At 38.9% G+C, this 22,346-nt stretch overlaps 1 long non-coding RNA gene across 1 annotated transcript; it reads left to right on the top strand.

Moving 5' to 3' along the window:
- The first annotated feature begins 731 nt into the window (after positions 1 to 731).
- LOC148184707 (uncharacterized) lies at positions 732 to 20,351 on the top strand. Its single transcript, XR_015772270.1, has 3 exons — positions 732 to 761; positions 2,370 to 2,453; positions 19,271 to 20,351. It is a non-coding gene; the product is annotated as an uncharacterized LOC148184707 (long non-coding RNA).
- Positions 20,352 to 22,346: the final 1,995 nt, after the last annotated feature.

Raw genomic sequence — 22,346 nt, forward strand, 5'->3', positions numbered from 1 at the left:
TCTGCTTGGCCTGTGGGTTATTTAAAATTGCTGGTGGTCAGATAAAAAAAATCAATTTAGAATTGAGCCATTAGATTGACAGAAAAGCCTACAAATCAGTGTCTTGGATGTTTGTTATGTAACCCCAAATCTGCTAAGATGTCTCCGCAAAAAGCTTAGGAAACAGTGCCTTTAGTCACCTTTTTAAGGTTTTTATACATTATGAGAGGGAGGTATATGATCTCTAGGTATTTCCAATGTTGTATTTCTATGAGTCGTTGCTAGGAGAATGCAAGCTGGTGCCCTACCCCCTGAAGTGCAGCGTCCTTTGTCCATACTACAGAAGGGGCACTGCATGCAGGCTTCAGCGTGCAGCTTTCTTCCAACGGGAAGAGCAAATTTTCTTACCTGAACCAACTGTCAGACATTGGATTAGATCAGTGCCTCAACATACCTCGGAATGCCATGCCTGTGTCTGGTAGGAAAGGCAGGCCGGGCTTTGTGTGGGTGAGGCAATGCCCTGTCCCGCCCCCAGACCCCAGCTGGGCGGAGCTGTCAACCAATCACACACTGCAACAGTGCAAACCCAGATTCTGATTGGCAGAGCTTTCCATCACTCACACACTGGTTGTGGCAGTCCAGCCTCTGATTGGCCGAGCAGCCAGAAGTCCCACCTGAGGGGAGGATCATGGAGCACAAGTCTTTAAAAGGGGCTGACCGTGAAGTGGGTGTTTGTCTACATCCTGCTTGCTTTTTGGATCTGCTTGGGAACCTAGGATTTGGTGGCTATTATATTTCTGTTTTTCTGTCCCTTTTCTGTCTTTCTGCCTCTTCTCCTCATTCTCTTTACATGGAACATTTTTGGGTAACTTAGCATCTCATAGATTTAAAAGTTTCTAGCTTGAATGAACTGAGTTTATGCTAACTTAATACTAAGTACTGCTGTAATAAGTGTTTTATATTGAATCTGGTGTTGTATTTACTTCTCTGCCAAAGTCCCTTAATTTTCTATATTTTTACCAGTAAATTTTGTGTATTAATGACCTCTTGAGAATATCTGATTGGGATTTCTTCTTGCACCAAATTAGACTAAACTTTGGTTTAACTCCTGTGTTTACATTCTGGAGTGGAACACCACTATTGTCTCCTATTGCAGTGCATGTAACTCCAGCTGTAGTCATATGTAGAAGTCACACCTAAAAAGAGTATATTGATCCCTAAGCTGCTGATGTGGACACTGTTGGAGTGCTTCAGATGACACTTAACTCCTTTTTTCAACTGCAAAGTCATGCCCAGTGCAATTTATTCTGGTTCCCAAGAGATTTTCCCGTTACTGTGTCTTTGGGTGTTGTCCTGGCATGCAGAATGAATGTCTTGGGCTTTTTTAGCATTATAAGCCACAGGCACTCTTGTCTCTCAGAAGAGTGGAGGAAGGAGGTGAGGTGAAGAAGGATCAGGGGATTGTCTGGTATTTCCAAACCTGCAGGGGATGGCTATGGAAAGAGTCATAGAATACTGTACTTGACTATTTAGGCAGGCAAAAGTCTGAAATCTAGGCTTGAGGACTTATCTTCAGTTGCAGCTTGAAAAAGGTGGCTGACTGTTTTTGTGCTGCCTGCCTTAACTGACCAGAAGATAAAAGAAGGCTGAGCATACTATTCCAAGAGGGAGAACGAGCTATCAGAAGCACATATATAATTCTGAAGAACATATATAATTTGGAAGGATACTGAAAGGCACTTTGGCCATGTGATCTGTCCACGAGGGCACTACTCTATAATGACAATAAGTACAACAGCACAACATGGATGGATAAGTGGTGATAAAACAAGTTGTTTCTGAAGTGTTACAAACTGTTCTTTGTTCCTTGAGTTCTTTTTAATCCCTGCAGGAAGAAAGTCTAGTTTTTCCCTGTTGCTGCAATTTTATAAAGCCATACATAAATGTTTTCCTGTTTCTTTCATGGCCATTTTGTGCGTAATCTGCCCCAGCAGAAAAAGCTAGATGTGCACTAGTTCTGTGCCGCACTGTTAATGTGACTCATGGTATTGCAAACTAAAAATGTGATACTCTTTCCATCTTTCACTGGAGTAAAAGAACCTGCAACTAAGCAATACATAGCACAGCTGCTGAACTGCAATTATTGGTGATAACTTGAAAGTACAGAATCTCTGAGTATTTTGTTTTACAAAGTGCCTTTTATAGTGCATCAGCTCCTGTGCACTATTCCAAAAACTGAATAGGATGCAACCATTGCTTCTGGTGAGATGGACAACTGACATGGGCTGTCCTCAATGGTCCACAAGTTTTCAAAGACTTGTTCTTCAAAGAACTGCAGCATATATGTATTAAATAAAAAAAGTAAAAATTTTGAAATCTTCTGCTTTCAGTGATCCAAGCTGATGATATTTGCATTGAGATGTCAGTGCTATAATATCAATGTGGCTGATGAATTCAAATGGTTTATAAACAAGGTGGGTTTTCTGACTTTTTTTTGGTGTTTTTTTCTGGAAAATGTACTTATGATCATCTCTTTTACATATACAATGATCTCTGTGAGCTTTTATACACCTTTTCAGGAACTAGGTTTTGTGTACATTTTTGAATTGAACAATAATGGAGCTTGACAAACGAGTTTTATTGAGGCAGCGGGAAAGATGAGCAGTGGTGTAGCTATATGGAAACTCACCCAATCCCCAGTAGCAAACACAGCATCCTTAGCAATGCCATGGCTTTGGACTTCCAGGGATGCTTGGTGTTGGAGTCATCTGGCCACAGCTGCCAGTCGTGCAAATGACTTCTGCAGGTGAGTAGGAATCCTGTTGCCCCTTGGCTTCACTAGTGGCACTGTGATGTGAGAGACCCCTACCTTAGAAGAATAATGTGCGTGGTATTCTGCCTGTGCTGCCCATGTCAGCCAGGGCAGAGTGTTGGCCATCTCAGTGTCTCTGATACTGGTCAGGCCAGGGTGTCACCACAGTCTGGCTGGGCTGACCATACTGGGCAGAGGCCAGATGTCAGGAGTGAGCCTTGCTATTAAAGTGTAAGTATAAGCCTTTAATTCCTTGCCAGTGCTTAAGGCAGCAGTTAGTGAGAAACAGTGGATAACAGAGTTGGAATACGGGTGCAACCAGGTAAACTGCTCATTAATGGGAGAGTAGTTTGGGTTGCTTTTCCAATACTTGTAAATACTTTCCTTATTTTCTCTCTGCCCTTCAAGTGCTGCACTTCTTTCATTCTACTGCTACCCAGGCAAGGCTTTGATGAATCCTAGTATGTGCTACTAACTTCTAGGAACTGAAACTGGAGTTTAGATAATTCTTGTCAATTTTCCATTTGGAAGAATGTGTTAATGTGTTTGTTCAGACGAACTGAAGGCAAGAGGTTTTATAAACACTGTTAGAACAGTGGGCCAAGTGAAGGATTCCTACCATAAAAAAGAACAAGCAAGTGTACCATATAGGACTGTTAAAGAACCAGATTGTTTAAAAAACTGTTTCAGCCAACTTGCTTTTGATTGCAATCCTGGTAGTTTTTGAGATGCAGATGTGCTCTGATTCTAAATTAATAACTTTTCAAAGAAGCAGTGAGACAGCATGCAATGTTTTTTGATTTTTTTTTTTTAAATCAAGAAATAATTTCAGATAACCTAATACAACCCATGCAACTGCAATGAATAATCCTATTTCTTGTGTTCCTAATGGGAATAATTTTGTTTATTTACAACTGTTTTATTTGGCCTTCTGGGATTTTATCTTCACATGGACACTTCAGGTTGATGAGCTAGATAACAAATACATTGTATAGCAGCTATGCTCTTCTGGACTGCCTTCATTTATTTGAACAGCAGAAGTCTAAAAGTCTGTAGTCTGAGCTTAGTGAGTAACCTTCATTTTTTCAGGTACTCTTAATGTAAATAGAACTCTTCCTCTCCAAAAGATACTTATCTCACTTGCTTTTATAAATCTACGTGAGGATGAAATGGAAAGATACTTTATAAAAATTTTTGGTGATGATCAATGGCAGGTGTTTGGCACAAAAACACTTTTAATATTCCATGTTGGAGGCCTGAACCAGGTTGTTTTGGAGCAGCTGTGGACTCTCCCTAAATCCACTGTTTCCCTAATTCCAAGTTAAGAAGTTAATTCACTGACAAACTCTGGTTAAATTTAGGATTAGGTTGAAAGGAATTTAAGGTAAGCAACTTGTCATTACTCCTGAAAAACACTTGTAAAATAAAGATGTGTGCATTTTTAGGAAATATCAAAAACTTGAAAAATAACAACCTCAGTCATGATTTATAAAACTACATTTATTTGTTCTAAAATTGAAAGTGCAAAGAAAAAAAAAAAGCTTTATGTATTCATTCCACCCTCACCAGAATGAAAATAATAGGGTGTTAATTTGGATGTGAGAAATGTTTTCAGTTGTGCTTCAGGAAGTATTATTAAAACTTGATGGGAGCTAATGGCAAGCACAGGCATCAAGTATTAATAATGCTGGAGACCTGGTATAATCAAGTTGTAATAACTGCTTCCAAAGGGATGTTTTTGTCTTCTCTGCAGGGTTCAATTTTCTATCATAGACAGGGGGAGAGCATCTGAGCAGTAAGAAAGATCAGCCTCCCAGGCATGACAGTTGTCTGCTCCTACTTTCAAGTTGTGCTCCTTCCTCTTTTTCTGGTGACACATGTCAGATGAATTAATGATGAGTGCTAGGCCTCCAGTAATAAGGAAACACTTTTTTTTTTTTAGAATCTCCATTTGCTTTAATGTAGGAATGTGTGCTTAATGTGACCCTGGCATGGAGTTAAGTGTAGATAATCATGCCAGGGATGAATTCACATTGCAGATAACAAATCTAGATAGATTCAATAATCTGAAAACCGTAATTGGTAAAAAAATACACCAGCTTTTCAAGGGCAAGATCTTCTTCTGTATATAAATACAAAGGCAGCCGGACATTTGTAACTTTCTATTACCCTGAGGGTTTGGACCACCTGTAGAGAAATCTGTCACTTTGCAAGCTTGTAAGAACAGGAACAAGAAATTGATCTTATCAGGCTGGATCCAGGGGACTTATCACTTAGAAGGATGAATATTCTTGATGCTTCCTGAGGATTATGTTCATATTTACATAAGCACTTGCTACTTCCTGCACAAGAGAGAGTTAGCCGTTTTGCAGTCTGGATCAGGTGTGAATTATAGGCTACTCCTTGAGACCACATACAAGAAGGTTATGAAAGAACATCCTGGATTTTAAGATTTAAGAAGGAACATCCTGGATTTTACTTAGATGGAAGATGTTTACATACTTTCAGATTGTGGACCTACATAACTGAGTACTAGAGAAGACTCAGTTGTAGTCTTACTACCGGGAAGAATATGCATGATTTCTCACCTTCTGTGTGGATTACTGCCATTTTTTCCAGGTTCAGAGCCTTTGGGAATTGCTTTAATTATCAGGAAATAGAGTAAGGAAATGGAGAATGATATGATAAGATAGAAGGAACTCCAATTATTGGCACAAACTATTGAATGATTTGCTCACTGAACTATGTGGCTTATAAAAGAAGTTTGATTTGTCTAATGCTTTTAAGGGTTCTCCCCCATTCTGTTTTTTTAATTTTTTTTTTCCCCAGGAAATTGCTCTTTCAGAGTGTCCATTTCCAGAGGCAGGAGTGGTATGTTAATCTCTTCCTAAGAATATTTTCTATAGAGGGGAAGAAATCCCTTAGAAAGACAGGAAGAAAGAATATTGATGTGGCAGGGTAGTATCTTAGATTAATTTTGAGTTAACAGTGTTCAGGACTCACCTGTTGGCTATTTCAATCTGCTATAACACCTGACAGTTTGGGAGCTGGACTCAGGCTTTCTAAACCCTTTCTTAACTCAAGGAAGCAGACAATCCCTGCTGAAGTCCATCTGGTAACAGTATTGTCAGTTTCTCTCAGGTGTGAGGCCCCTTCAGGTGTACCAAAGTAGTTTGGGTAAATGGAGGGTATAAAGAAAAGCTGTAACCTGGTATAACATTCTCCTTTCCACAGCAGACTGAAAAATTCTTAAGAATGGAAGCTCCTTGCTGGTGACAAGAAAGTAGTACACAAGGAGTAGCAGGGGAATTAATATGAATGTAGGGCGCAGGCACACCAATGGTTAGACAAATCTTCATAAATGAAGAAGATATAAAGAAAAAAAAAAGTTTCAATCTTTGGCCAGGTTTCCATTTGAGCCAGTATCTATGCATGTCACTGAAAAACAGAAAATAAACTCTTCAAACAATTTTCTAGGTTGGAAAATCAACCTTTATTACCAGTGCTGGATGTATGGGGAATTCTCCTCAAAGCATGCATGCCCACTAACCTAATAGACCAGTTTATATTTCTCAAAACAATACACATTCATCACATTTCCTGAGTATATGTATATATGCTAATTATTTTGGTGGACTTACTGGATATGGTTCTGGATCTTCTTATGAATCTTACCTCCTTGAGAGTATGTCAAATATGTGATCAGGGCATAATGTACTTCTCTTATTATTCTTTGTTCTCACATACAATCCTTGTTCTCAAAATTAAGATATCTGCTAATACATATTAATCACTAATATGAATAGATAAGGAGGCATTAGCTGGCACAAGACTTATTAGTCTTATTAGTCAGAGATTCAGAGAGTTAACACAAGACCACATTAATCTCTGGTATTTGTACTAATCACTCTATGGTACAAAACTAAGCATTGACCATGAATACAGAGATCATACACTATTGTGCTAAAGTTAAAAGAATTTTTCATCTTCACCCAGTGCTGCATAGACTTCTTCCTAAAGAAATATAACCTGTTTAGTAGCAGGTATAGATCTGCCAGGTGGAATTTCTTCATTCTCAACTTCTATTTTTCACTTTGTGGTTTGAAGCACACCTGAGGCTATTGCCTTACTCATCAGATCTAACTGAAACTTAAGAAGCTTTATTTCCAACAGATTTGGTGGTTCAGTGCTGCATGTTGGAAGCCTTTTTTTTTTAAGTAATAAAAAGGGGATTTTTAACTTCAGTCAAGATGCAAATCACAGGAAAAAAACACACATTCCAACTTAGGGAGTTGTGAATGATCTGATACTTGAACCATGAAAAGATAACTATCTTGCTCTAGAAAAGATAACTATCGGTATCAATGATCAAATTTGAAGAAAGGAGGGTAGTCACATTTGTGGTAATGTGGTTTCTTTAAGCTGTCATGCTTAAAGGCAGATGCTGACAAACAGGATGGTGTGGTGAAAAAACAACGTGGCTTGGAATAAGTTTCCCCCGTTCCAGAAGTTATACCATTTTGTCCAGCAGTATCCCAGAATTTTATTCTTTCTTCCTTTTTTCCCCCTCTAACAAACTATGCATATGTAGTAACTCTTATTGGTATTAATTTTTCATGCTTTTGTAGCTTCCTAGCTGGCAAATGCTTCATTATCACCTCAGCAGCATTGTGAATCATCAGGATATCAGCCATTAGTCTGCAGTGTAAAGGAGTAGCTGCTGTTAGAGTGAAATCTCACAGAAACCTAGTAACATGGTGACTGCTCTGCTGTAAGTCAAAGTCTCTGTTCACTGATATCCAGTGCTTTTATTGGAAATTTGTTTTCATTTCAATTCCATCAAGACATTTAGAAACACACTAGATTGTTCCAGGGACAGAAGGGCTTGAGTTCTGTATCTTTTCAGGGATTGCAATGAATATGTTTTTACAAATAATGATTTTTCTATGCTGTCTTTTTCCTTCCTACACATTGCTTTCCTTTGTTATCACTTTTATTAATAATCAAATTTTACTTTTAATTTAGAACTAATATTTTAATCTTCTATTTATATCAACTAGTCTTGTACTGCCTCTGACAATCTATACTTGTATAATTTGGTTGTAGATATATGTGTGCTGCTGCTTCAGTAAGCATCATTCTTATGGTTTGTATTTAGCATATGTATTGCATAGTACATGATGTGGCCATACTTTCCCACCAGGCTCTTGAGAGGTCATAGAATCATAGAATATGCTGCATTAGGAAGGACCCATAAGGATCGCTGAGTACAACTCTTGGCTCTGTGCAGGATACCTCAAGGACCACACCATGTGCCTGAGAGTGTTGTCCAAGTGCTTCTTGAGCTCTGTCACGCCTGGTGCTTTGACAACTCCCCTGGGGAGCCTGTTCCAGTGCCCAACCACCCTTTGGGTGAAGAATTTCTTTTTTCAATATCCAACCTAAACCTCCCCTGACACAACTGAGGCCATTGGACTTCTGGGTCCTGTCACTGGTCATGAGAGTGAAGAGATTAGTGTCTGTCCTGCTTGCACTTGTGAGGAAATTTTAAGTGCAGTGAATTCTCCCCTCAATCTCCTCCAAGCTAAACAGACCAAGTGATCTCATCTCCTCCACATACAGCTTCCCCTCAAGGCCCTTCACCATCCTCATGGCCTCCTGTTGACAATCTCATATCTTAGGGTCTTTTTTATATTGCAGTGCCTAAAACTGCACACAATATTCAAGGTGAGGCTGCCCCAGTGCAGATCAGAGCAGAACAAACCCCTGCCTTGCCTGGCTGAGAATGCTGGGGCTGATGCGCTTTAAGATTTGATTAGTTCTCCTGGCTGCCAAGAGAACCATCATTTTCCCATCAGACAGAATTCTGTTCTGATATTTGGCAAGGAATGAGTATGTCAAGCTCTCCTTTCCATTGGGACACTTGTAACTGCTTCTGTGTCCTGTTGTGGAATATCTGAAAAGAAATCCTTAAGCAGAGAAAACCAAGAATCCTGTGTTGTCCGAGTCTGCATACTCACAGCAACATCTTCAATTGTCCAAATATAATGTCTTTTTTTACAGTTTTTATTGCAGTGGCCTCAGCCTACTCTTTACCTGAACATCCTTGCCTTTCTGTAATTTCTGCTGCAATGTGCACAAAGTAAATAATATTGCTGGGATACTGAAAATAATGCCTGGTCACTGTCTAGGTTAAATATATTCAGTTGTCTGTCTGAACTTAGTGCAGAAAATGAAAAAAATAGTTTGAAGCACCTCTTCCTTCTTCATTTACAATGCCCCTAGAAATAGTGTTAACTCTTTTAGTTGGGTAGCTCATCTTTGTAAGGTTGCTATGCCAATGTATCCCTCTCTAACACCTGTGACTCTTGATACTGAGACTTGAACAGAGAATGGCTAAATCATGCCATGTTTGTACAGGCTCTAAAAGCATGTTAAGGTGTTAAAAGGCCTGTCCAGCAGTCACCTTTACTTTCCATGCTATGTTTCCCCCTTGGGAAGGCTGGCTAGAAGAGAGACTATGGGAGTTGGCTGTGGTTCCTTTGCCCTCAGTTTTGGATTGCTACTGAAAGCCTCTTGCCAGTGGAGTGACCATATGTGAGTCTTTGGAGTGGCTGAATGCTGGCAGAGGTTTGTCTCTCCATCTTGTCTGTGAAGGTAAGTTGGGCCAGAATATGCTTTCCATGCATTTCTGGCAGGGTGGGCTATGTTGCTTCATGGCCAATTGCAGAGTCATTGGTGGGTGTGCACTCATGTGCTTGTGGGAGTCTGAGGGGAGCAAGGAAAGTGATGGGCATTGTGTGCTCTGTAAATGCAGATTTCAGTATAGAAATCTCTCCCGAATGCTCCTGCACCTGTGTGCATTTGGAAACAACTAAACTTCTTCAATACAGTAATAAAGGCAGTAGGTATCACTGCCAGGCATCTTCCCCTGAGGTAGCAAGATGTATCTGGCTGTGATTAAAATTCTGTTTTCAGAGTTGGTTTGCAGATAAATGAGTCAATAGGCCTCAAGTTGACTTGTAATTGGGTAGTTTTCAAAGGTGTTCTTGCTATTCTTGGTGGCAGATAGAGTCTTCTGAGAGTGTATTTTCTTCTTATGCCCTGCTACTGGCCTGTGTCTGTGCAGTGCAGAGATAGGGGTTGCTGGATGAGTGTTGTGAAGGGTCTTTCAATGTGCTCACTGCCTTCACTGCTCACTGATTGCTATCAGTAACCTTCCCTGCCACTCCTCTTTGTTGTGTGTATTCCATCTGCAGTTCTGTACAGTGGAGAGCTGTTTCTTCTGCGCTCTGATGTAGTTTGACCTTTGTGGCAGAGGGCTGGAGCAATCAACTTACAATATAGGACATAATTGTATTCTCTGAATTGGCCAGATACACAACAGGCTCAGCTTTACTGAATTGCCTTTTACATCTTTTTTTCCTTACCACCTACAGCAACCACTGTTATTTCATCACTGATTGTGCATTCCAATGATGTGCTCTCTCACCAGAACTGAGGAGCAGTACAGTTTCCACTGTGTGGGTGGCAGAGGTCACTTGGCATCTTGATAATGCAGTTGAGATGCCTCTACTTGCCTGGCAGCATACTAGAGTATGACCTTTAAAAGTCAAATGGGTTGGTTTCTCCTAGGCTTTGTTTTGTAAAAACCACCTGTGACTGGTCTGTGGAATATTTCTAATTAGGTGCATGAGGACACTAAAAACTGAGATAGCACTGAGAAGATGCAAAAGAAATAGAGACTGCAGGGTAATGTAGGAGAAGAGACTCCAGCAGAGGGTAATGAAGATGATGAGGGAACTGGAACATCCCTTTTACAAGGAAAGGCTGAGTGAGCTGGGCCTGTTCAGCCTTGAGAAAAGACAACAGGGAGGGGACCACATCAAGGTCTACAAGTATGTGAAGGGCATGTGCCATGAGGATGGAGCCTGGCTCTTCTTGGTGGTGCCAAGTAATGGGATAAGGGGCAATAGGCAAAAAGTGGTGATCAGGAAGCTCCACTTTGAAGGAAGAACTTTACTGTATGTCCCAGCACTGGCATAGATTGCCCAGAGAGATTGTGGAGTCTTCCTCACTGGAGATAGTCAAGAACCATCTGGACACAATCCTGTGCTATGTGTGCTCTGGAATGCTCTAGGCTGAACCAGATGTGGTCCCTTCCAATCCTGTGATTCTGTGATGTGGTGGTGCATCCCCTCCCCACCACTTATTCAGGCTGGTCGGAAATGCTTGTTAGGTCTCAGCATTGATGAACAGGACCTGGACTCGGCTCCCCTTGAGCTGATCAGAAACACTGTCTGCTCCCCTGAACTTATGCTAACGACCTCCTGGTTTTTTTTAACAAACAGCCTTGGAAACTAATTTTTCTTGCCTGAATAACAACCCAAGTGGAACAGTACTTTTGTTATTGAGCTTTCTTTGAAAGTTACCAACATGAATTGCAGCCAGGATGGAAAATTACTAAGACCAAAGTCATCTCTCTTGTCACCCTATAAACAGCAATCCGAAGTGAGACTCTTTGAGCTCTCCTAGTCTGCAGTGAGCTGTGACCAGAAAACTCCCTCTGAGTGGGGCCTCTCAGAGCCAGTGAAATTTCAAATTTGCTATACTTGGAGGACTACCTCCAAAGACCACTAGCAGAGAGCCTGGGCTGATAGCCCCATTCCTTGATGGGGAGGATGCAAAGGCATCTGGTGTGAGTACTTCATTGAATGAAAGGGAAATTTTTCATAGGTATACCTTGTACCTCATTTAGGTCTGTGTACATACAAGTATGAATATCCTATAGTAAATGTCCTATGAATGTTTCTCTTCTAGATTCTGAAGTACTTTAGATTCATAGGTAGATTTTCCTTATAGGTGACTTACTGTTGTGCCTATAGTAAATTCTATTGAATCTTTTGTTAAACTGTTTAAATTAGGCTATTAAGTTTAAGTGTTAAAACCTTTAGGCCTAAATGGGAAACTTAGGGCTTGGTTTGGCAAGGGGCTTCATTCTGAACCTTGTCATATGGTGAGATAGTCTCCCTTACCCTTTTTATCCTTACCTTTTTCTGTCCTTACCCTTTTCCATCCCCATTCTCCACACAGATTTTTTTTGGTTGATTTTAGGTTTAGATTGATTGATTTTAGTTGAATCTTTCTGTGTGCTTTAACCATCTTGTAAGTAGTAGAGCAAACCTTTCCAAGGAACCTTTTCATGCCTTCATTTAAATAACAAACCTGCTTTTGCCAATATATTTGCTGGTGACTGAGCCATCTAAAGCACTCATTCACAACATGTGATTCAGTAAATGGAGATGGGGTGCAGTTGAAGAGCCCATTAAATACACTGCTGCCATTACTAGTGACAGACTGCAGGCTTTTTACGTACTTTGGAAAGCTTCTGGACTAAAGAATAAACTAAACTGGCTTGCCAAGTTTAGTTTGTCTGGACTCTTCTGCCCTACATAGAGTTTTCTTTTAGCTTGTTTGGCTAAACCAGCAGTAGTTTAACAAGCAGGTAACTGTTATGTAACTTGTTTAACATAAGCTGGCGTTATGCACTTGTGTAGTTGTGTAGTAATTTTGATGTCCTTCTGCAAATTACAGGTAGCAATACCAAGCAGTTTTTCTGTGTACCTTGAACTGTCTGTGACCTTAGAATAACAATGTAGTGAATTGGAATACAAGTAAAGGATGGTAGCAGAGGCCTAGATGGTACAAGAACAGGAAAATACCAGAGGCTATAAACAAATCACCAATGGTCAGTTATAGCTCATTAAAGTAATGCAATCTTGGGAGCTCGGTAAAACCATTAAGGACAACAGAATAAAACCCAAGTACTCAACACATATAAAACACAGTATGTATAGTATATTTTAGAAAGATCTTGAATTATGGACCATGAAAAAATAGCAAAGTGTAACACAAATTAGCATAAAAAAATAACAAACACTCGACACACTCTGAAATGAGGACAAAAGAAACCCCACCATCAATATCAATATTCTCTGCTGGTTCTCCTTCTCTTCTTCATGAGGAGGATTGGAGCAGTAATTGGTTAGTGTAGCAGCAGAGATAGAAGTGTGTATGCATGTGTGTGTATAGCAATTTTTACTGTAGAATTTTGAGAATTTACCAATGAAATTTTCTTTAGTGTTCTTCCTTGCTTTTTCTGTAAGGGTTATATCTGAAATAATGGCTCTGGAGTTATGGGTAAGAAGAGTAAGTGTTTTAAAGTAAGCAGTCAAGCAATATAAACATTGCTGCTTAGTTTAAATGTGAGATAAACATTAAAGCAAGAAATGAAGCTCCATCTAGTGTCATATATTCTATGTTATTTATAATCTCTTTTAATAGTATTGATATCTATTATCTAATTCCAGTTAGTGTTAACTGTTACTAGATGGAGGTGGACAAATTGCCCGTTTTATAGATGAGAAAGTGGAAATGCCTAACAATATTTCTAGTTCATAGTTGAAAAAAGAGTGGCCTGATTTATTTAGATTATAATGATAACACATACTACTCCAATAATAACTCAGAAATATGTGAAAGAACCTATGCTAAAATTAAATACTTTACAATCATCTGGCCAAGATATTTTACATACAGGAGTTTTAAAATAGGAGATTGAATGGTTCTTTCATTAAATGTGGGACCTGTTTGGAAATCCAAGAGATCTAAAAGAAAAGTGGAATGCCAATATCTTTTTAAAGGTTGAAGTAGTGGACCCAGGACTTTGGCCCCTTGTATTGATCAGGGGTAAATGGAGTCCTAAGTGATGCATGATGTTAAAAGTACTTAATAAAGTTACTGCTAAACATGGTGTCAAGTTGACAAACTGTCAATTTGGAACTAATAAGCTTAGATATGAAAGAAATCAGACTCTTGCTATATTTTTGTAAAGGATTTAATTTTACACAATCTTAATTAATGGAGTAGTAGAAACCTGATCCCAGTAGGCTGATTTAGCGCTCCTGAAGTAAATGTAGGCATTCTCAGTACATTAAGAACAATTCAAGCAACTTGGGCAGCACCTGGAGCTCCAGAGGCCTTCTGGAGGACAGAAAAGTAGGCCAGCCAGGAGGTAAGGAGGTGATAAGAAAAAGATGTATAACCTTAGATGAAGGAATGCTGCCTCTATTAATAAACAGCAGTACAAGCCATGGGCAATGGGTTGTAATCGTCCAGACAATGACATTGATATTAGGGAGTTCTTAGAGACTACAGTATAGATGCACAGAGTCCCCAGGAATGGAAAAGCATCATATTGATGGCAGTTAAAAAAATAAAATCATATACAATCAATACATATACCTTTTTGTCTGTAACATACAAAGATTCATGTAGAATTTTTCATTGCCAAGATCTCAAAAGAGGCTTCATTGTTAAAAAGCTATTCAGACTCCTGCTGCTGAGTGGTTACAGGACTGGAGGTTTTTGTCTAGGTCTGCTGTTCCTACCTCTTTCCTAGCCACTGCTACCATGACACAGAAAGGGCAGCGCACCAGCAGAAGGCTGTTAAATATTGTACATGTATACTGGTTTTAAGTAGCAAAATAACTGGGAAGTTGCCACTCAGAAAAAAAGTTCACTTTTTTCTGCCACTCAGGAAAAAAATTGCCAGCAGTTGCTTTTTACTATGCTAAAGACAGTATTTTTTTAACATTCTTTCTGAACTGCTTGCTGCTGCTCATTAAGCTAATTAATTGTGGTCAGTCAGCATGGCATGATAGATGCAGTGGTATGAGCCCTTGTGTTGAAATCATGCTCCTTGTCACACTTAGGAATTCAGAAATGGTTCTCTAATGCTTTTCTGGCCAAGCTGTGTTTTATGACGACCTTTCTTTTCATATGGGTTGCTATTTTTACTTTAAATGAGATGATAGGATGCTGTGTGCCCACCCACTTGCTTATCATGCACAGTTGAGAAGAGGCAGTAAGACAAAGACTCATCTGGTAAAAATAAGCCATTTCAATAAGGAGTTCTCAGCCAGCACTGACTTCCAGAACAATGTATTACATTTGGGTGTTGGCTTTTTTCTCTGACTTAGCATGCATTAGAAAGTTTGATGAATGAATGTTAGGGATGAAGAATGTAAAGGGGCCTTTGAAAAGAATTAACTTTACCTTACTTTGGTAAGGTATAGATGATCTGAATCTGAAGCAAGACCTGCATATCTTAATACTTGTAGGAAGTTATAATGGTCCAAACCTACATAATTGGCTGATGGCTATAAAAAGGTATGTTTAAGGCAATTCACTCTTTTGCATCTGCCCTGACTATCGAAGATAAAGTTTGCTCTTGTGTGGGTGAAGAAATCAGAATAAATATTTACAATGTCTTCTGGTAAATTGTGCACTCAAATCCAATTCTTTCATTGTCAGCTCTAGTTGTCAGGCTGAATATTCAAGCAAGAATTAAATGTCCTCTAATACAGTGTTACAAATATGTTCCTCAGCATCCCTCAAAGCACGATCTGAGACACAGCTGACAAGGAGTGAGAGTGCCTTTCTGTTATATCTGGAGCATCCTTTACACGACACAGCTTCCAGAAAATCACAGTATGATGTCCAAACTGATGTCTGATACAGATTGGAAGATGCTTTGTGTTTGTTACATGGCAAAGAAAGTTAACGTTTGCCATGAATAAATCCAGAGCATTTGTTGTTTTGTTGGTGCTGCTGTTTTTGCCTCCTGTTGGCATTATCTGAGATAGCAAATTATAATGTAAATTGTTTCAGTATTACTTCTATCATCTACTGACTGTTGAATGGCAAGAGCTTGTTGCTGAAAAGAAAGTTGCAGATCCTTGGTGATCATATTGACAGTGGGAAGGGTGTCATCTTTCATAATCTTCCTGTGCTCTTTGTTTATCATGCTAAGAGATGAGTGTGGCAATGCAATGACATGGGCTATCTCTTTTACCAGAAGATGCCATGTGGAGCACTAATTTCGTCTCAGGGAAACTTGGTGCAAGGTGTATATACTCCCTGTGGCATTTCATGGTCACTGTATTCCAGTGCACAGTTACCATGATTAAAATGTCATAGGCCTTTCAAGGACTGTGACTGCATTCAGCTGTTAGGAATAACTCATACCTGTATCCTTTGAGGCTACAAAAAATCAGAAACTTGCCTTGTTTAAGGAAAAATACTTAAGTGCTTATGTGGTAAGGAACATTATTATACTTGTTGATATTTTAATACAAAAAGATATTTCCACAACTAAAATGTAGACTAAACTATATGCCTTGTAGCTATCAAGTAAGTCAGGTTTGATACTAGGCTGGGGTTATATTACTGTTTATGGAAGAAGAATCTGCTAAATTCAACTAAGTTTTCAAAAGGTAAGAAATACAAGCTTGTCTTGGAATAAGTCATCTCACCTTAGTTTGGAAAACTTCTGATTATGTTACTAGTGAAGGATAAAACCTCCACAAGCCCAAAACATTTTCTACATCTCCAGCCCTACTGAAACTCCAAAAAGAATTAACATCAGGTATGTGTGATTACTTATTCAAAACCTGCTATGCTTTTGGGAAGGCAAATATAGTCTGTAACAAACTCTAGTGTAGAGAATGACAACTAGAGAAGCAAAAGTAGAATTCATTATTCAGCAAAACCCAAATTAAATTCAAGATTGTAATCAGTTTCATCAAGTTTCTTCTAATCTAAACATAGAAAGATGCTTGTTAATGGTTTGTTTGGGTTTGGTTTTCTGGTTTTTTTTTTTTTCCAGATTGCATTTCTCCTATTTTGAAGCTGGTATATAGGTCAAGCAGCTGAACTAGAGAAACATCCTTTGGTACAGAAAAAGGTGTTTTAAAACTGTCTCTACATTAAATTATTTTAATGTTTTTAAGCTGCACATTTCAAAAATATATGTATCTTTTGCACAGTATTTTCCTAATGCAGCTTAGCTCTTCATATAAATCAAACTCATAGACATGTAAAAAATGTATTTGAAAAGTCACCTTTTCCATGATAATGTAGAAGTGTGTAGGAGTGTTTTGGTTTATATTTTCTATCAAAGTTTGTCTTTGTGCTGTGCTTTTCTTTTTCATTTAAGCTGGAGCCTTTTAAAAAAAGTAATGTCTTTCTTTTTTTCCTCCTTTTTTTTTTTCTAATCCTTCAAGATTGAATTTTAGCAAGATCTGGCACAAATATATAAACCAAGAAAAATTCCCATTTTTACATTTTGTGTGTATGGGAGATGTACATTGATTTTTCTCCAGGTATCAGCTTACCATCCAGTTTTCTGTATGTCTGTACATAGTATGAGGGAAGCAACAGAAAATTAACTCACTACATGGTATGCCTGTAAGCTACTACATTACTTTGAATTTGCCCGGTCTGATGATTCTTTTACCATAGAGGCAATTTTATTTTGTTCTATCACTGTACATTGCAGATACCTTCTCTGCTTCTTTGAACAAATTTTATTTTTTTCTACGTTTTACAGTAATAGTAAAAAATACGTTGCAGTATAAAGTATTCTACATTCAGCAAATATGTTTAGAAAATAGGCACCATCACTTTTTTGGCCATTATATTTAGGGTCAATTTCTATGAATTTCTATCAGCCTGGATAACAAACACTGCACTTACATCTGGAGAAGTTACAAAGCTTTCCTCTCCTGTGTTCTGCTATTATTTAGCTTATGTCTTGGTATTCTTCTACCATGCTGGTTTGTTTAGTTGAGTGCATAAAGTGCTATTATAACATGGAAAGTTCCTTCACAGGATTCTATCAGAAGCAGATTCAAGTATCAAAACATACAACAGGTTGAAAAATGCAAAGTGTTAGAGAAAAATAATATGAAGATGGAAAAAAAATCTTTTTACCCTGTTTTTATTTTTTGCAAATAGAGCCACTTCATATAAAATCTGGATAATTGAATAGCCTATTCTACCCATATTATTTATTTCCTTTGATCACTTGTTCTCAGAAGAATGCTGCTGTGTACTTGCATTATTTTCTATGTACTAGATTAAAGGTAGCCTTTTCTGTTTGAAAGTTATATTAGATACATACATTGTGTGGGAAACTAAAATGAGTGTTTATGAAATAATGTTCACTTAAGCATCTGGTTTTGTGTAATTGGTTTCACTAAGCATTCTAAATTAGTTTAGTACTCCAGTAAAATTCTACTAAAAAATATGAGTAATTATGTTATGTTTATATATATATATATATATATATAATAGTTATGAGTAATCTCCTCACTTAAGTTTTCAATGTGAAAAACCCCCAAACTTATAAAAGAGAGGGGAGCCTTTACTAGGGGAAGAAAGGAGTCTGATTTGTTTTGAGATATATTTTCTAGTTTTTAAGTTAATTGTATCACATTATTAAGCTATTTTAGCTTTGAGTCTGTTTAAGAAGAATAAGAAGAACAAGAAATAAAGGCAGGAAGACAGTTAAAGATTTAACAGCCAACTATTGTCAAAAATTGTCCACTCATGTTGAAAATAACTACTTTGTTTTGAAATTTGTGATCAATACTATCCTATATATCTTGTAGTTTGTCCCACAAGTCTCTTCCACTGACATTATCTCTTAATTATAACAGAAAAAGAGAAAACGGAGTAACAGGCACATTTTAAGTGATTGAGTTCTTTTTCTTCAAAGTTTTATTCTAGATAAATGAAAGCTATTAGTTTGTTTCAGGAATAATTGCATGTCAGGGACAGAAGAAATTGTAGAAGTCTGTCACTAGTCCTTTGTCTCTGAATCAATAAAAATGTCACAAGAATCTGTGTAATGAGCTGTCGTAGGAAGGGACACAGTCACAGCAAGAGGGAATTGAATCTGAGATTTCTGGCACTATATCTTGAACTAACTGTATTTGTGTGGACGTATGATTAAGCTTGTGATTTTCATGGTTCATCATGGCATGACAGAAAATTCTGCAGATCTGTTTCAGTGCCCATGGTACTAATTTCAGTAGTACTTAGATCCCAGTTTTAATGTCCTGACATGTTCAAAATAACTGGGGGATATGCCAATGACTGTTGCCATCCCAGCAAAGCCTAGGCAGTGCTTGTGCAGTGTTCCCTACCTTGGATACATTTTTCAATTTGAAGATAATCTTGTTTTTACATGGAGGCTTTTGATATTGATGCTTAATCATCAGTTTTGTATATATTTTTTCCCTTGAATACATCTAGAAGAATCTCAGAATCTTAGGAGTTCTTACAAGTCTGCTATTCTTCTATACATGGGACAGTTTCCAGAGGATTCCTCTGCACATAGGACAGCACCTGGAATTTAGCTGAATGCTAATTTAGTGTTTATAAGTTGTAAGCTTCTGTTAGCCTTTTGACACCTTCTCTTTCTTTAGAGAAAGATTTTGAAATGAAGCCTAGCCTGATGAATTATTAATGTCATTTTTGCACTGGTGTGTGCTTTAACGATGGATCTGTGGCAAATGGACAGTGGCAAACTGAACTGACAATTAACAACCAACTTTTATGTGTTTGCTGTAGGAGTCTACAGAACCATGGCCGATTTTGTGCACCTTGTCTGCGTGAAGAATAATCCTAGTGTAATATCTGGATTTCAGATACTACTTTACCCAGTTGACCCAGGGCAGTTGATGGCTCCATTTGCCAGACAATTGCCTACTGAGGAGTTTTCAAGAATATGCAAACAGAAGATGACTTTTTCTCTCAGCTCCACCTGACTGTTTCCTTGCCTGCAAGCTGAATTTCTGCCATCCTCTTCTTTATTTTCTGTTGCACAAACATTCTCACAGGATGTGTTGGTAACCAATGGGTGACTGCCTGTGGTCTTAGGACAGGATAGATAAGAAGAGAACATTTCAACACTGGGTTGCAGCAAGACATCTTATAGTCATAACACAGTTGGTCTCCCTTATTGCTGTGCCAGGGACAGTGCAAACCACTGATTCAAATTCTCCCCAGATATAATAGGTATTTACAGTTACCATACAATTCACAATGCTCAAGTAGGCAGATACAAAAAAAAGCAAAACAAACCAAACTGTCCATGATAGAGAAAGACATCTGTTCCTCTTTGCTAGTAGTAGTTTCTCCCAGAACACCCAAGTATTCAAATAATTACAAAAGTAAGTTTTGCTTGATGGCTTCTGAGCTTCATTGGGATGGCACTAAATTAAAAGAAAGGTGGATTTTTTGAAGGAGGAGAACTTAATATGAATATTGTCCTAAGCCAGTAGACAAAGACTGAAACAAAGGGAATTATTTCATTAGTTAGTCTACAGTAGGATGAACTTCTGAAAGTAAAATGTACAGTGTTGTATATCAAACCCCCACAGTTCTCACTGTGGAAAACACTGAGTTGGATTTAAATTCATTCTTGAGAACTTAATGTGTCACTGTGAGGAAACTTGAATGACTCTGGAAGTGATGTTACTAAAAATCAATGCAATTCATTGCTGATTTCAGGCTAATTCACATATTTAGCCATTATCTCCCACATTTCCATCTGTTGTTTGCTTAATGTGGCCTGTTGTGTTGGTGCTAAGAGATTAGCAGCTTAGCTAAAATGTTAATGTGATCTCTAACAGGGCCCAGAGAAAAAAAGTGGAAGCAGTGTGTCTGGATGTTAGAAGCCTATTATAAAAAATTTACAAATGCTGAAGGAAGTATTGATTGCCTTTGGCTTGCAAAGTCTTTTGATGAGACCAAGACTACACAAGCATCCATCATTCACAAAAAGGGTGCTGGGCAGCTATAAATTTAATCTGCCATTTGTATCTACCTGCCAAACTTCCCTTCCTCACCTATTCAGGGAAAACATATATTGCAGAAACATTAATTCTGCTGACATACAGCAATAATAGCCTTACTAACCTTCTGTGGTACAGGCTAGAATAGGGATCCAGGGAACTACAGGCCTGTCAGTCTGAACTCTTCATGGAGCAGATCATCTTGAGGGGCATCATGCAGCACACCTGGGACAACCAAGGCATCAGGCCCAGCTAGCAGGGGTTCACAAAACACCTTGCTTGATCAACCTGATCTCCTTCTATGATGAGGTTACCCACTTAGTGGATGAGGGAAAGGCTGTGGATGTCTGCCTGAACCTTAGTAAAGCCTTTGGCACTGTCTCCCACAGCATTCTCCTGAAGAAACTGGCTGCTCATGGCTTGGACAAGTGAAGGGTCACTGGGTGAAAGCTGGCTGGATGGTGAATTCAGTTACATCCAACTGGGAGCCAGTCACAAGAAGTGTTCTGCACTCAGGATTTGGGCCAGGGCCAAAGATAAAGATGTTTCGCATCTATCAGTCATCTGGATGAGAGGACTGGGTACAGCCTCAGTCAGTTTGCAGATGACATCAAGTTGGGTGGGAGTGTTGATCACCACCTGGAGGGTAGAAGACTCTGTAAAGGGATCTGGACAGGCTGGATCAGTGAGCCAAGGCCAGTTGTTTGAGTTTCAGCAATACCAAGTCCCAGGTTCTGCCTTTGGATCACAGTGAACCCCTGCAGTGCTGCAGGCTGAAGACAGAGTGGCTGTAAAGCTGCCCTGTGGAAAAGGACCTGCGGGTGCTGGTTGAGAGCAGCTGAACATGAGTCAGTGTGTGCCCAGGTGGCCAAGGCAGCCACAGCATCCTGGCCTGTGTCAGCAATAGTGTGGCCAGTAGGAGCAGGGCAGGGATTGTCCCCTGTACTCAGCTCTGCTGAGGCCACACCTTGAGTGCTGTGTCCAGTTCTGGGCTCGTCACTAGGAGAAAGACACTGAGGGGCTGCAGAATGTTTGGAGAAGGGCAATGGAACTGATGAAGGCTCTGGAGCACAAGTTCTTTGAGGAGCATATGATGGAGGTGAGGTTGTTTAGTCTGGAGAAAAAGGGGCTCATGGAAAACTTTATTGCTCCCTATATCTACCTGAAACAAGTTACAAGCAGCAGAATAAGAAGAAACCATTTCAAGTTGCACAAGGGGAGGAATAGATTGGATATTAAGGAAAAGTTCTTCACCCAAAGGGTTGTCAAGCACTGTAACAGGCTGCTCAGGAAAGTGGTGCAGTCACCATCTCTGGAGGTATTTTAAAGAGGAGTAGATGGCACTTAGGAACATGGTTGTACTCAATGAACTTAAAGGTCTTTTCCAACCTAAACAATTCTATGATATTACGATCTTGTGATTTTGTTTTGTACTTCTATAATTGATGTTTTTTTGTATTTAAGGACAAAGAGAAGCCCTAAAATGAATGAACCCCAAAATATCATTTGTAGTTGGCAACTGTAGGGAGCTCTGAGAGATATGGAGAATGGACCTGGGCTATTGATGGAACCACAGAAAAGACAAATGGGATATACCCTAAGCAAACATGATTCATGTGTATATTGTCTTCTTTTTCAGTAGCTTTTGTGAGGTAATTTTTTTCCTAATTTCTAAACCACTGTAAAATTGCCTTTTTTACATCTATGTGGTTCATTCAAGGAGCAGTGACCACTGACAGCTGTGATTTATCAAATCATGAAAGTACTTTGATGCTATAAGCAGAATGTGAGCTAATTGATATAAAATTTAAGAAGAAAATAGTCACTTAGGGACTACAGGGAATGCACTT

The sequence above is a fragment of the Pseudopodoces humilis genome, chromosome 3, assembly GCF_049639895.1.
Source record: "Pseudopodoces humilis isolate 2021_Gansu_Grassland_sample_001 chromosome 3, ASM4963989v1, whole genome shotgun sequence".
NCBI classification, from domain to species: domain Eukaryota; kingdom Metazoa; phylum Chordata; class Aves; order Passeriformes; family Paridae; genus Pseudopodoces; species Pseudopodoces humilis.